General features: G+C 36.6%; 1 long non-coding RNA gene across 1 annotated transcript in view; it reads right to left on the minus strand.

Moving 5' to 3' along the window:
- Window positions 1-1,212: 1,212 nt before the first annotated feature.
- LOC106696303 overlaps window positions 1,213-15,029 on the minus strand; it is a 29,394-nt gene continuing 15,577 nt past the window's right edge. Inside the window, exons 2-3 of the long non-coding RNA XR_001347227.2 lie at window positions 6,099-6,233; window positions 1,213-1,466 (exon numbers count right to left, since the gene is read on the minus strand). This is a non-coding gene — a long non-coding RNA (uncharacterized LOC106696303). The remainder of the gene's footprint in view (window positions 1,467-6,098; window positions 6,234-15,029) is intronic.

A 15,029-nucleotide genomic window follows, 5' to 3' on the forward strand; every position in this document is an offset into this window, starting at 1 on the left:
GAATCTGCACGAAATCATAATTCTGTTGGCTTGTAAAAAGAAAATGGTTGTTGGACAAGTACCTTTCACAATACCTTCCTCCTCTCATTCTGCTAACAAAATTGGACTGCCTCATGAGAGCAGGCTAAATGACTTTTGTAGTATTAGCTCATTCAGAAGGCTCTTGGGAAAACAGACCACCATGTACTTTCACACATTGGGTAAAATTTTAAAAGCTGAGGAAGCAGAGACAAATGACCTGACACTCTTAAATGTTAGTTTCAACAAAAGAAGCTTTACCTAAAGAGTGTTTATGCCAAATGCCGACTAGAGTGGGACCAATGCTGTACAAACCTCTAAACCTTCAGGCACGTGAATCAATTAGAACAATTGGCTGAGGACATCTCAGATTTTTAAAAATTTTCTGCACATCTATATTCTACAAAAGGTTAAGAGCAATTCGAGTAGCTTTGTTGTGTGTCCATGTGTACATCCATGTTAAAAATATATGTACAGTAAAGACTAAATAAATCATTTGCTAGGTTGACATAAATCTAAAAATGTTATCCACTAGATTACTTCATAATTTAGAATGAAATACCAGAAATTTCTGGGGAAATTCAAAACTACTCATTTACAAAGTGAAAATCTTGTTTAAATGCTCTTATTCAAACAAGTTCCTTTTTTTTTTTTGGTGGGTTAAATCCATTTTTTAACTGAATGCCAATTTGATTAGTGCCCCACTAAAATGTTCAAATTACCAGTTTTTTAGTGTAAATAAAACTATCCAGCAGTCATTCCTGCATTGCCAAAAACTCAGAGAAGTTGCTAAATGACAAACTATTAGCATAGCTCATTTAATGTTTGAACTTGCCTGGGACTAAGATGTTCAAGTTTATAGACCCTAGAGTGGTAAGGACCAATAGAATTGATTGCTTACTCTCGGGGGCACTGTGCTAGACATCTTCTAGACATGTTCTCATTTAATTCTCACAAATCTGGAAAGTAGGCCTTATTTTCAAATTTTACATATAACTTCTTAGAAATATTAAATACGTAGTATTTCACAGTTACCAAAATAATATTTTTTAACTGTCAAGTATTTTGAAGTCATTATTATAAAGCTGTTAGGTTAAACCAGATATTTTACATTTGCTGAAGTCTGTGAAGGTTAGAGTTATGATTTACTTTATTTAGCATATTCGAGTGACAAACGAGGACAAGAGATTCTGGTTAACCCAAGTAGAACTGAAACTTATTGGAAGGGTATGCAGAAGCTCACAGAATCAAGAGTGAACAACTGGATCATTGGAAGAATAAGAAATAAAAACAATTCCAAGCATCTAAGTAGCAGGAACTAATGGGCCAGTTTCTTCAGGAAAACACCGTAGAGATGATCAACTCTGGTCAGTTGCTGTTGGTATGGCTCACAGTTTGAACTTCTGGAAGAATGAATTTATTTGGCCCATCTTGGATCACATGCCTTCCTATTTTGTAGGGGAAAAGCAGGGATTTTGATTATTAACACAAAATAGGGGAAGAGAAGTTCCTTAAGGGAAAAAGAAGGTGGTATTTTCAGAAGATGGAGGAGGGGATGCTGGGCTGGCAAAAAACACAAAATGTCCACAATAATACATGACAGAGCTGGAGTTCAACCCTCAAACTACTCCAAATATTTTGTTTTTAACCACCGTCCTATATTTTTTTCAATCACTCGTTAATAAAATAATCTCAGGGGAGCAGAATGAGATACGTATATGATAATGATCACATAGGTCTTGGCACTGCTGTGTACAGTTTCAGTGATAATACCAGCACTCACGGCGAGGTCTTCAGGGGTCCAATGGCAGGCCTTGCTGGTGGCTTTGGCATCTTGTCTGTTGGTCTCCATTGCTCCACGGCCTACTTGTTAGGAAGCTCTGTTAGCAGCCAGACTGGTCTAGTTAAGCAAACCTGGGATTCCTGAGTTGTTTCAGTTGTCAGTTCAATTGCAGAAGTGTCTACTTCCTATTTCCAGCAGGCTGACCTCAGAAAGTTACCATTATTGCTTCTCTAATGTCATCCAGCAATTTCATTCCTGTTTACTGTTTCAGTATCAGCTCTGGGAAACAAATGTCAACTTATAGTTTTTAAATTTCTAAGTTCTTTTCTAAAGGAAAGATTTATTTTTCCATAAAATTTCCATGGTTTTATGAATGCATAAAGAGACAGCTTAGGTTATAAAAATCTTGCTTTTTAAGTTAAAAGTGTGTTTCACATCGTAAAGTAGCCACCTGAAAGTCCCTGTGATATGTTTAAATTCTCACCACTCAATATCTTTCTTCTTTGAAGTTGTAATGCATATTGTTTTGAGATGCCTGCAGGCTTTATTGGAGCTATGAAACTAGGCTTCTTTTTTTCTCTTAAAATAGTATATGTGTTTTAGTCTAACTTGATTCTGGTGAGTAAAATCAAGCAACTAAGTGTTATTAAAACAAAGGAAGGGAGGGAAGAAGGAAGGACAAAGAATCGAAAAAAGAAGAAAAGAAAAAAAGAAAAGAAATAATGTAAGAATAATTCTCACTACCATTTTCACTGAAAGTACAATCAGTATTTTTAAAAATTGTTTTCTTTAAGTAGAAAAGATGAAATCAGGTAGAACAGGACCTTTCCATTTTGACAATCAAGATCAAAAGGAAAAAACAACAACAACTGGCCAGGTCACAGAAGAGTTTAAAAAATCTAAAGTTCATTAGGAGTACTTGTAGGGAAAGGCAAATAATGTGGGATTCAGACTCAAGTGTGTGTTTAGATATTAACTACAAAGCAATAACTGCATGATCTTACGTAAGCAACTTAATGTCTATAACCTTTAATTCTTCATTTATAAATTAAGGCTGGTTGAAGTATGGAAAACAAGTGAAGTATGTAAAGAGTTACACACACAGTACCCATTCAATAATGATATCTTTATCTTACAAAGCCATTAATTTATCATCTTCATTACTCATTAAATAAAAAATGAGAGTATTTATACATAGCTTCCTGCCATAAACTGGAATTTAAGTAACTCATGAATGTAATAAATAACTCAATAATTTGTTTTATTAGTGTTTGAGTCCAAAGGGCAAGAGTGGGCTCTATTTTTTTAAGAGACTATTTCTACCTGGTCTTTATTATAACTACTATCTACATGATTTAAAAAAATAATAATAATAATGAGCAAACCAAGACTCAATTTTTTTAGAAAAAGAATGACTTAGTTCTTAAAAAAAAAAAGTAATAGTAATTATATTATTTACTGGGCATCTGACTCAGTGGGTCTAGAATAAGGTTTGTGATTCTGTTTCTAACAAGCTTCCAATAAGTGCTGATGCTACTGGTCCATGAACCACTCTTTGAGTAGCTGACTCGGAAAGGGTTCTGGGCATAACAGTGTATCTGGTCTGAATGCTCCCATATTACAGGGGACAGAGGTTGGATAAAAATGTCTCATAAACTCAGTCCCCATTCCACCCACCAACCCAATCTTGTTTTTCATGTTTCTAAGTTAAAGCTCATTTCCTTCCTGCTGACGTGCTCTCTAAAGTCCACCTCCATCTGGTAAATTGCTACTTATCCTCTGAAGTTTATCTCCAAAGCGAGGTCTTCTGGGGCTAGACCTGCCCAGTGCATGCAGGTGGCCAGATCCCTAAACAAACCTCTGTAGGCTGAATGGGACATTTCTGCTCCCACTGGATCCTCTGCCCATCCTTACTTGACTCAGCTGCTCAGTACCCATCACAGGGCCCTTGAGAGAACCTTGTCTCGGGCAGAATGCCCTTTTAGGCACATGCTTCTCATCAGGCACTTCCCCAGATTCTGCAGATCTTTAGGACACTAGTCCACCCAGACAAGAGGGGTCATGGCTTTTTTGCCCTTGAACTTTAGCAAGATCTTTTGAGTTCCTTGAGGGGAAGATACTATAAAAAATACAAGGTGATATACAAATACCGAAAATAGCACAGTAGCATTTAATAATAAGAGTTGTTTTCTTTATAAAAATATTTCTGTGCCACTGATCCTCCTTTCCATCTGACAAGGGCAAAGGCAAACTCTGTGCCAGGAAGGTAAAATAAGTGAGTGAAGGCGGTCAGTTAGGGTCAGCGTCCTGGCAAGCCCATGACTCATCTGAGCAGGGCTGTATCCAGCCACATTGGAATGGCACCTAGGCCTGCCAGATCGCCCAGATGCCAGAAACTCAGATTTTTACATGAAATCTCCCACATCCACAAATCCAATTTTTGGTTGTTGCTGTTGTTTAAATACTGTGAAAGCCAAACCAAACAAATCTAAGGGCCAGATGCAGCTGGTTGGGGGAAGACAGAGAGGAACATGTGATTTTTTGCATTAGATTTAAAGTAACTCTGCCTTTAAGATAATTTTCACTTCCAGCCTGTTGAAATCAATCAGGGCCAAATGTATGCTTACTTGTGCCTGACATCGTCTGTGTTCAGCAACGGCTTCACTCTTCAGCTGAAACGTGGCAATAATGTTGAGCTTGCTCAAGGCGCTCTGAGTTCCCGTACATATAAACTTACATACACAGCCAGGAACACCCAGAAGCATCTGGAAAGTCTGACTCTGGAGTATTGTTTTTCCTGGGCTTCTTTTCAGAAAAGAGCTGCCATGAAACATGAAGATTCAAGAGAGCTGGGTGAACACATCTGGCTCTGACCAATGTCTATATGGACCGAGCAGCATCTGCTTCTGCTTCTGTGGTGCAGCAACTTCTCAGGTCTGGCAGGTAATGGAAAAGGCTCTAGATATTTGGGTTTAAAATGCCAAAAAGAAACCTATGAAACTTGCCCAGGTCGAACAGCATGTAGGAAGGAGAAAATTATGTGTGTCAGCAAAACATTCCATATCACCTTTAACCAACAGTATCCTGCAAATCAAATTCTACACCCATAAAATATTATAAAAATATTATACTTATGGTGCCAGTGCATTATCTTTATTGCTCCCATCTTTGCATTCTCCCTTCCTAATTTATCTTTTTTTTTCAGATGGGAGAATAAGCACCAAGATATCTGAAATAATAGCTTCATGTCTCATGTTTTATACACCTTGGAATCCTCCTTGCAACTCAGTAGAACTTCAATTAATATTTGTCGATTGAACAAATAGATGAATACATTATTTTAAATCACAGAGGCTAGGACAATCACCTTTTTCACTGCGTCCTATGTAATGGACAACAAATCAGAGGTGCCCACTTATTGCTCAGTTAACAGTGAATAACAACAAATAAACAAGAGGCTTACTAGCTTCTTCTGATGACTAATATGGGCAATGTAAAATTTCCACCATAACAAGTATTATGAGAACATACACTAGAAGGATTTGATCTAGTCGGAGATATCAGTGAAGGCTGCCTTGGGGAAGAGATAAAGGATTTATAGGACTGTTTATTAGGGGGGGAAAGTATAGAAAGAACATTCTGCACCAGGGGTCAGCAAAGTATGACCAATGGTTCAAATCCAGCTCATCACATGCTTTTATAAATAAAATGTAATTGGTTCACAGCCACACCCAATTATTTACATATTGTTTAAGGCTGCCTTGGCACTAAGATGGCAAATTCAAGTAGTTGGTTGGGACATATGCCATATGGTTTGCAAAGTCTAAAATATTTACCACTTTATCATTTAAAGAAAAATATTTTATTGGCCTGTATTCTAGGCAGAAGAAATAAGATATGCAAAAAGCCCTGTGGCCAGAAAGAGGACAAAATGGGAACTACTTGAGAAGGCTTATATAATCAAAGTGGGGAGAGTAAGGTGAAAGATGGTGAGACATGGTAAACATGATGAGAGATGAAGGTAGAGAGATAGGCAGGCCCAAACCATTGAGATTTGTATTAAGTAGTTTTAGCTTTATCCTAGAAGAAATCTGAATTTTAGGCTTGATGAAGACAAGAAGGAGGTGGCAGAGTTGACATGGTTAGTTCATAGGAGAAGACCACTGAAGCCACATTATGAAGAATGGATTGAAGGAAGGCAAAATGGGATTCAAATACACACTTAGGAGACTGTTGAAGGAAACCAACATTTGGGGGTAGGAAAAGTACTTTAACAACTAAAATTTCAAAGACTTACCATAATAAAGAAGAATTCCATGCTCATGTCACAGCACAGTGTGGACTGACAGTTGACCATCAGTGTTCTCGCCTTTCCAAGCAGCATTTGTGGGAAGAGGGCCAGGTTGTGGTGGAAGGTTTATATGGGCCAAGCCTGGAAGGGACACACATCCCTTCCACTTACATTCTTGGATAAAACTCAGTCACATAACCACATCTAATTGCCATGGAAAGTGGTCTAACTATATGCCCAGAAAGAAGAGAAAAGCCTGGATATTGATGAGCATCTTAATCTCTGAAAAAGCTGAGTCTGTGCTGTGCAAACAAGAAACAACGAGAGAGACTATCTCAGTGAGTTTCCCAGGGAGTGTCAGTGGGTGAACAGGAATGGAACCTTACAATACTTCTTCCTCCCAGGTCAGCAGTGTCTCAGGCCAACCAGTCCATCTCAGTGGAGCTTTTGTCCACAGTCCCACCCTTCTCCCTGTCTTCATTTCAGTGCCCAAAGCCCACGCTGGGAGAGGGGCATGGAAAAAAGGGTCTCCTGTATCTCCAAGTCAGATCAGGTAAACCCACTCTCACAAAAACTCTGGGTCCAGAGGAAGCCATTGACATCAAAGAATAGTCTTTGCAAGGGACACTAATGGCTCCTGGCCTAAGCCTTTATTGACTATGAAAAAGGATCAATATTGCTGGTGATTTTAAAAAGCAAATATCCACAGTAGAGTTGCTTCATTATAATATGGTTCACTGATACTTGGATGTACCTATTCTGAGGTCAATCATATATATTATAGTATATAGCATATAGCATATAGTATATAGCATATAGCATATAGTATATAGTATATAGTATATAGTATATAGTATATAGTATATAGTATATAGTATATAGTATATAGCATATAGTATATATGAGCTTGATAGTATATTTTTGCCTTCAAACAGTATTTTTCAAACTGCAGGTCACTGACCATTAGTGGGTCACAGATCAACTTACTGAATTACAGCCATCATTTTAAAAAATTAAAATAGAGATTTTTTTAAAAAAACATCAGAGCAGCCTGGCCAGTGTAGCTCAGTGGTTGAATGTCAACCTATGAACCAGGAGGTCATGGTTCGATTCCCAGTCAGGGCACATGCCCGTTATGTGGGGACATGCAAGAGGCAGCCAATCAATGATTCTCATCATTGATATTTCTATCTTTCTCTTCCTCTACCTTCCCCTCTGAAATTAATAAAAATACATATTTTTATAAAAACATCAGAGCACATCACACACAGTAAGAAAACCTATTATTTAGTGAAACCTTTCTTCAGATACACCACATATACTGGATCACAATGAGAAATATGTGTTTCTTATTGTGGGTTTTGGTCAAAAAGCCTCATAAGATAAATTGATACTCCTGTTACTAAATGCCAGTCTTAAAGTAGAGTTTCCAGGTAGTTTTTATCCATAGATAATCTATGCATTGCCTCAATTATTCTGCTCTAATTTTTATGTTTGTTAAGATCAATGTTGTATTTTTGAAGATGAACACTTTGTGACATTTACTTCTTATTTGCTCAGAAAATAAAATAAGCATATTCAGTGCATAATCAACAACTACATGTAGTAAAAGATAGCTCCCAAATCTAAAAAACAAAACAAAACCAAAAAAAACTCAAAAGAAAATCAATTGAAAAAAAATTTAACAACAAGACACAAACCAGTTGACAAAAAGAATCCATCACCAAATTATATTTCCACTGACAAATTTAAAAGCCAGACCTGCTATTTCTATATCTGAATAATAGTTTCCAAATAATACCCTGATGACAGTCAATTTAGTTTTGGGTAAACAAAACAAATTCCTATTCAGTTAAACAACTTTGTTTCTGCACCTCATCCATGTTCATCTTAAATGACTTTAACACACACACACACACACACACACACACACACACACACACACTCACACACTCAGCTTACAGGTACCCATAAATGATTAAAGCTAAGCAACCAGAGACTTGATCTTGCCAGTCATTGCTGGGATCCAATTCACTTGAGCCCACCAAGATCACAAGAGTCATCAAAATTTTTGTTTGTTCAGTAATTAGAATAAATACTAAGTAGCTAGTTAACCAATATATCATCAGGAAACATTTCTCACTATTGTTTTATGATTATTCTACCACAACAGAGGAAGAAAGTGTGGATCGTACTGTTTGAAGCATCCCATTTGCAAAGGCATGGCTGAGGTGAGCCTGTATATATTGTTCAAGTATGTGATTGCCTCAGGCAATACTACACTGAAGGGTTTTAGGGCTGGAGGGAATGTGCAGGCCCCATAATTTGAACTTTTCATCTTACTGATGAGAAAAAAATGTGGTGAAGTGACCTGCTGGGGTTCAACCCAGATTTTCGTCCATCAATCAAGTGTACTTTGTTATTGTATGAAGTGAAGCCGTGAGTTTTATAGGGTCTTCGATTCTAATTTTCTGGGTTTTGGAAAGAAAGAAATTTAAGCAGCTGCGACTCTGCCTCTCGTCAGGCCTGCTGTTTGGGGGCAGACTGAGCAGACATCTCACTTCATGCCGCAGACTTTCCGTTTCACAAGCAAAGGCAGCTCGGCAGGTGAACCAAACAGATGGCCCCTGATACTTTATTTCCTCACTCACCCAAGGGCAATCTGAATCTCCACTCCTGCACTGTCAGGAGAAGCTGTCCCCATGGTTTGCATACAGGGATGTGCTTTCATGAAGCATTCACAACATATTGAGCACATGCTGTGTGCCAGGCATAGTGCTAGGCCCTTCAGCAAGAACAACAGTAGCAAAGGACAGGGTAGAATAAGTGACACCCTAAAGCAGTGGTCCTCATGTTGTGGTGACCCCCAACCATAAAATTATTTTCGTTGCTACTTCATAACTGTAATTTCGCTACTGTTATGAATCTTAATGTAAATATCTGATATGCAGATGAAATATTTATGAATTATGTTCAATTTGTAACAATGAAAAATACATGAAATGTATTTTCATTGTTACAAATTGAACATAATTAAAGCATAGTGATCAATCACAAAAACAATATGTAACTATATATGTGTTTTCCGATGGTCGTAGGCGACCCCTGTGTAAGGGTCGTTCGACCCCCAAAGGGGTCGCGACCCACAGGTTGAGAACCGCTGCCCTAAAGGCACTTACATAAAGTTAAAATTAAATTACATTTATTGCATCCACATATTATATAGGTCTTGCAACTACATTCAAAGACTTTGTAGATTCACACAAAAATGATCACCAGCCAACTGAATTTTCATCAGCTTCTCCCATGTTTTCTAGTCACAAAGATGTCACCGGAAGCAACTGGAAATAATTTAGAAACCTGGCTTGGTGCCCCCTTTTACTATTTACTAGCCAAATGACCTTGAGCAAATTTACTAATCTCCCTGATCATCAATTGCTCTTCCCTTCAGCAAGCCTGATAGAATCTATCTTACAGCTTTGTCAGAAGGACTAAGAGATGCGTGAGTGCAGAGTGGCTAAAAAGCAAGTGACTTCCTCTCTCTGGGCTCACTGTCTTTGCTTATAAAATTAGGACAGTAGAATCCATTTCATGCAATTGCTGTGTAAATTAAGAAAATGACACATTCGATACTAAATACATTCATGTTGTTCTATGAACATATATGAACTATAAAATCTTAGATAAAAGTAAAATACTATTAACTGTTACAGTTAAGCTCAATAAAAAAATAAAAATAAAAAAAGAGTATTGGACCACAATGATCCAAGGTGGTACCTTTACATCTCAAGCTTTCAGGCTCAACGCTATTTTGGAAGTTCAAATAAATGGCTCTGCGTTGGCTGTACGGCCGTATTCCTCTCAAGCTGAATGGATGTTTTGGAAACCCTTCTCTCATCTTTTCTTTCTTTTTAGATCACTTCTCAAGACATAATTCTTTTAAGGACCAGCTCTAAATATTTATGTTAGTCCTGTGTGTATGTAGAAAAAGAAGGGGAAATGATGCCAAAGGTTTCCATGTTAGTATATGCTTATTCTCATATTATTTAAACAGTCAGAATAATATTTCCCATCCTTGAAATGTCACGTCCTCAAGATTAGTTAGGGAATCTGGAAACTGAAGGATTATCTAGGTAGAGGGGAATTACCTACCAGAATTTAACATTACAAAAAGAAGACTCAATACTGTTTTCTTTGGGTTTGAACGCACCCACTATTTATGGGTGCTGAAAAATTCCTGCTCTATTGGAAATTGAACATTAGGATATCTCTAGACCCATTTTTTAAATGGTTCAATTCAGGTAAAAAAAATCCATTGACTATTTTATTTCATTCATTCAAATTGCTATTTGCAAAACAACCAGATGTTTTATTGTTAGAATTTACTCAGTTTCTGTTTATACAACAGTTTGCATGTGGAGACAAAACTTCATATCTCATTTGGTGGAAGAAAATGAATCTGACTAAAATATGAGCCTTTTTCAAATCCAGACTTATTCAGTCCATAGTAAGCAAGAGTGTGTGTGAAGCATAGGCATTTAGCTTAACTCTGCATGAAGAAAATGACTATCCATTCTTTTAAAATATTTAATTTTTGAAATTTAAAAAAAAGGAGGAGGGGAAAAGAGGAGGAATTGGAGGAGAATAATCATCTTGTTGCAAAGTATGGAAAGACACAAATGAGAACCAGGTGAAATTTTCAGCTAAAGTAATCCTAATATGCACTTCTGTGCCTGTTGCATATTTAGAAGACAATTACCTTGGGTTTCCCATTTCCTAGGGAAGTTATATTCTGACTTAGCTGTCCTGGAAACACCCACGTCTGTTGTGTAATATTGATGAACCTGAGCTGGAGCTGCTAGCACTGTACATCTCTGTATGAATAATAGGACACACATAAATGATTAAAACAAGGCAGCCAGAAACCCGATCTTGCCAGTCGTCTCTGGGATCAAATTCATTTATCAGCCCACCAAGGTCAGTGACCTCGATTACCCAGAGCCCAGCTACTAAAATGATTCATTGATCCATTCTCTCATTTCACTCATTTAATTGGGAGTGGGGGAAGTGAAAATATTTTCAATGAATTGACCTGTAAACAACTGTACTTAGCCTGCTGTATCCTCTACAACACTTATTAATGGTAATGAGAAGCATCCATAGGTCCCACAACAGAGAGGAGTAAACAAAGAAACCATAGCTTTTCTTAGACATTTTCCTCACATTAAATAACTCGGTATCCCAAGTTTAGTCCTCTCTCTACAATTCTTCATACTATCCTAACTCAAAAGGTATGTAAGTATGTGAATTGTAAGAATATACTAGCAGATATCAAGATTTCATTGGATTTCAAAAGAGAAAATACTTATGAAATTATTTAAAATGTGTTTATTTTTATAGTCATCAATGGATGCTGAGTAAAAACATGGAGTTAGAACGCACTGTAATGTACCTCTACATAGTATTTCCTCCATACAGAATCTGCCAGATTTAGCAAGTAAAAAGCCAGAATGCTCTATTAAATTTAAATTTCAGTTAAACAACAAGTAATTATTTTAGTATAATATAGGTATTCCATGAATATTTGGGACATATTTATACTAAAAAATTATTCTTTGTTTATCTGAAATTCAAAGTTAACTGGGCATCCTGAATTTTATCTGGATGCTCAATCATAATATCAATACTAGAGACATAAATAACCTCCAGTGCATAGATAATAGTAAAATGAATGACAGGTTTTAAGTATTCATTGCCTTTCTTTTGAATATAATTTATATTTTAAATTCATATCATTTTATTTTTAATCATGACTGTGCTGGACAACTGGCTAGCACAATTCCTGAAAACTTAACAATCAGCTTTTGCGCATCTCTGACATTCTACTTGCATATAATAGTTCCATATCAGAGAGCTGGGCTATGAACTCACAAGGATAGCACAGATTTTAAAGTGTACCTCAGTTCATAATATTACTATGATTTAAAAATAGCTTTTAAACACAGCTTTGTTACATTTCACGTGAAGTACATTTCAGTGCACTGAACTCTCCCAACTCCTCTGTCACCCCCAACTCCCACTGCTGGGGAAATTCCTGTGTAGTGAGGAAGAGTACATCTTGAGACTTCCTCCTTTCCGTTTTTAGGGATTTCTGTGACAGCCAGTCCTCTTTAGAACTGCGTGGTTTTAATGAAAAGCTCTAACTTCAAAGTTTCTGCCTTTTTTTTTTTGTGAGATTGGAGGATAAAGACCTAAAGAGAAGGTCCTTTTGTTTTTGTGTTTAGCTGAGCACATTCATCAGATATTGGCAATGAGAAGATAAGCCTTGAATTTTGTTTGGGATCAAGGTAAAAATTCTACTCTGATCCACAAAGTATTGGGATTAAGAATGTGTAGACTTGCAGTAGAGAGAAAATAAGGTTAAGATGAGCTCTAGAGAACAGACTACTGAGGAGACCCAAACAACATTTTACCTAATTTTTAAAAATTAAATAAGTAAGCCCAGTCTGTGTGGCTTGGTGGCTGAGCATCGACCTATGAACCAGGAGGTCAGGGTTTGATTACCTGTCAGAGCACATTTCTGGGTTGCAGGGTGTGCAGGAGGCAGCCAATCAATGACTCTCTCTCATCATTGATGTTTCTCTCTCTCTCTCCCTCTCCATTCCTCTCTGAAATCAATAAAAATATATTTTAAAAATTAAATAAGTAAATAAATAAAACTGGTGTCCTTCCCTTTAGTCAAACATTACCCTCAAAGGGATTTTCAATTTTCTTTTTTATATTTGAGGCATTCTTATTTTAGAGAAAAAAAATAGTGGTGTGAATTATCACTCCATATTTATTCCTTTTTATTAGATTTGCTTTTATTTTAGGTTTTCTTCAAATAAGGAACCCTCAGTACAAATTCCACTTCATATCATAAATGTATGTATAATCTAGTTTAATTCTCAGTGAACATCTGCCCTAAATGTTAACTTCAGTGTCCTGGGAAAACATAAAGATATATACTAAATGCAGTATTAAATACAGTAGTTTCTATTTTATGTCAGAGTCTATAACTAATAAAGATATCTACATGAAAAGTAGCAAATTTGGATACCAATACCAATAGTCAGCTACAAAGTTCTATAACATAGTTCCTTTTGTTAATTTTCTCATTGCCAAAATTTATCACAAACAGGAACAGTTATGTTTGAAGTCTTTTCTAATTTGAATAGTAACACAGTAAAGTATTCCTATAGGATCTTCATAGTTGTTTATAAGCTTTATTTAGTTTTCAAACTGAAAACTAAAATAAAACTTTGACAATATTAAAAAGTTGTTATATAATTGATAATAATTGAGCTAGACAGAATGAAACTATTTTACTAGTATAACAGGTTATTAAAAGCTTCTAACCACTTTATTAAACTATTACTGATTAGCTCATAGGTGCATCTTAAAATTATTTTTAAAGATCGCATCATTTGTCAAGCTTTCTGTATTACTTAGGACACTAAGTGGTGAAAATTAATCTTCCTAGACTTTACCTTTATAAAATTAAATGTATTCCATTTTTCTCAGTGAAATAAATGTAAAAATCAAAAAAGAAAGATGATAAATTTATTCCAAATAGACAGGTAAAACTAATTCAAAACAATAAATAAAATGTTTTATAGATAGTGTGGAAAAAATAAAATGGTAAAAAATACAAGGGAAAATGAAAAGATATTATTGTATCATGTATAATACAGTATTACTATTGCTGTTGTTATTTGCTCCTATTAAAAAAGAAATTATTGTATTTGGGACATTGTCTCATCTCTCTATATAAAAGCCTAATATGCTAAGTGTCCGACCATCTGACCATTTGACCAGTCTCTATGACATGCACTGACCACTAGAGGACAGACACTCCAACAGGTAGGTTAGCTTGCTGCTGGGGTCTGGCCGATCAGGACTGGGCAAGATGGGTCAGACATGCCCTGGAGCTCTCCTGCAGCTGTCTCTCCCTGGCTAGTCAACCTCCAGCAGTCCCTCCCCAGCCAGGCCAAGGATCCCACTAGTGCACGAATCTGTGCACTGGGCCTCTAGTTCTTATATAACACAGGACTGTGATAGTTGCTACCGTTGTTTTTGGCTCCTATTAATTTTTACTTAAACCTACTACAGAGGTTGTGGCATTTCCAATCACAAAGGAATGAAAAGGTCACCAAATGATAACCAAGGATCCCAAGTTCACCACCCAGCTGCATGGCTTTGGCAAGTCACCTTGCCTCTCTGGGTCTCATTTCTCTCCATTGGAAAATAGAAAATTGGAACAAATAAAAGTCTTACTTTAAAATCCTGTAACTCTGAACTCAAGCATTACAACAGAAGAGCAGGTATCTTAAATGACTCAGCAACTTGAGTACAGTTAGGATGGTGAATGGTAAGACTAAAGCAGCCCTTCTGTATTTCTGTTTAATTAGATGAAAAGCCCCATTATGTTTTTCTTCAATCAAAACTTGTTAGGAATTTGGAATATTAATACATGCTAAGTTAATGGAGTAGCTAGGATGAAAAGTTTCATATCTTGAAGAAAGTTATCAAGAGTGGCATTTTAACACGAGGAATGGATTTGTTACCCAGTCACAAGTGCTAGAAATTACACCCTTTACCAGTTTGATTTTAAGATAATATATATCAACTTAAAACTCTGCAAGAGGGCATATGATTTTTCAAAATTACTTCAGGAAGTACACTAGAAAACATTTTTAAAATTGGTGCTCTAAATAGTTCTACCTTGTTTGGTGCTTTATTCCCAATCCCAAGCATAATGCAAATCCTCAATAAGTCATGAGGAAAAGAGTTGGGGAATAACGGGGACCTTGGAGAAATCTCCCAGATGAGGAAATCCTTATTTCATCTCTGCCACCTCTTACACAAGCTGCGCCCAAAAGATCATAGCCATGTTGG

This window comes from Myotis lucifugus, unplaced genomic scaffold (assembly GCF_000147115.1).
Source record: "Myotis lucifugus unplaced genomic scaffold, Myoluc2.0 scaffold_11, whole genome shotgun sequence".
Taxonomy (NCBI): Eukaryota; Metazoa; Chordata; class Mammalia; order Chiroptera; family Vespertilionidae; genus Myotis; species Myotis lucifugus.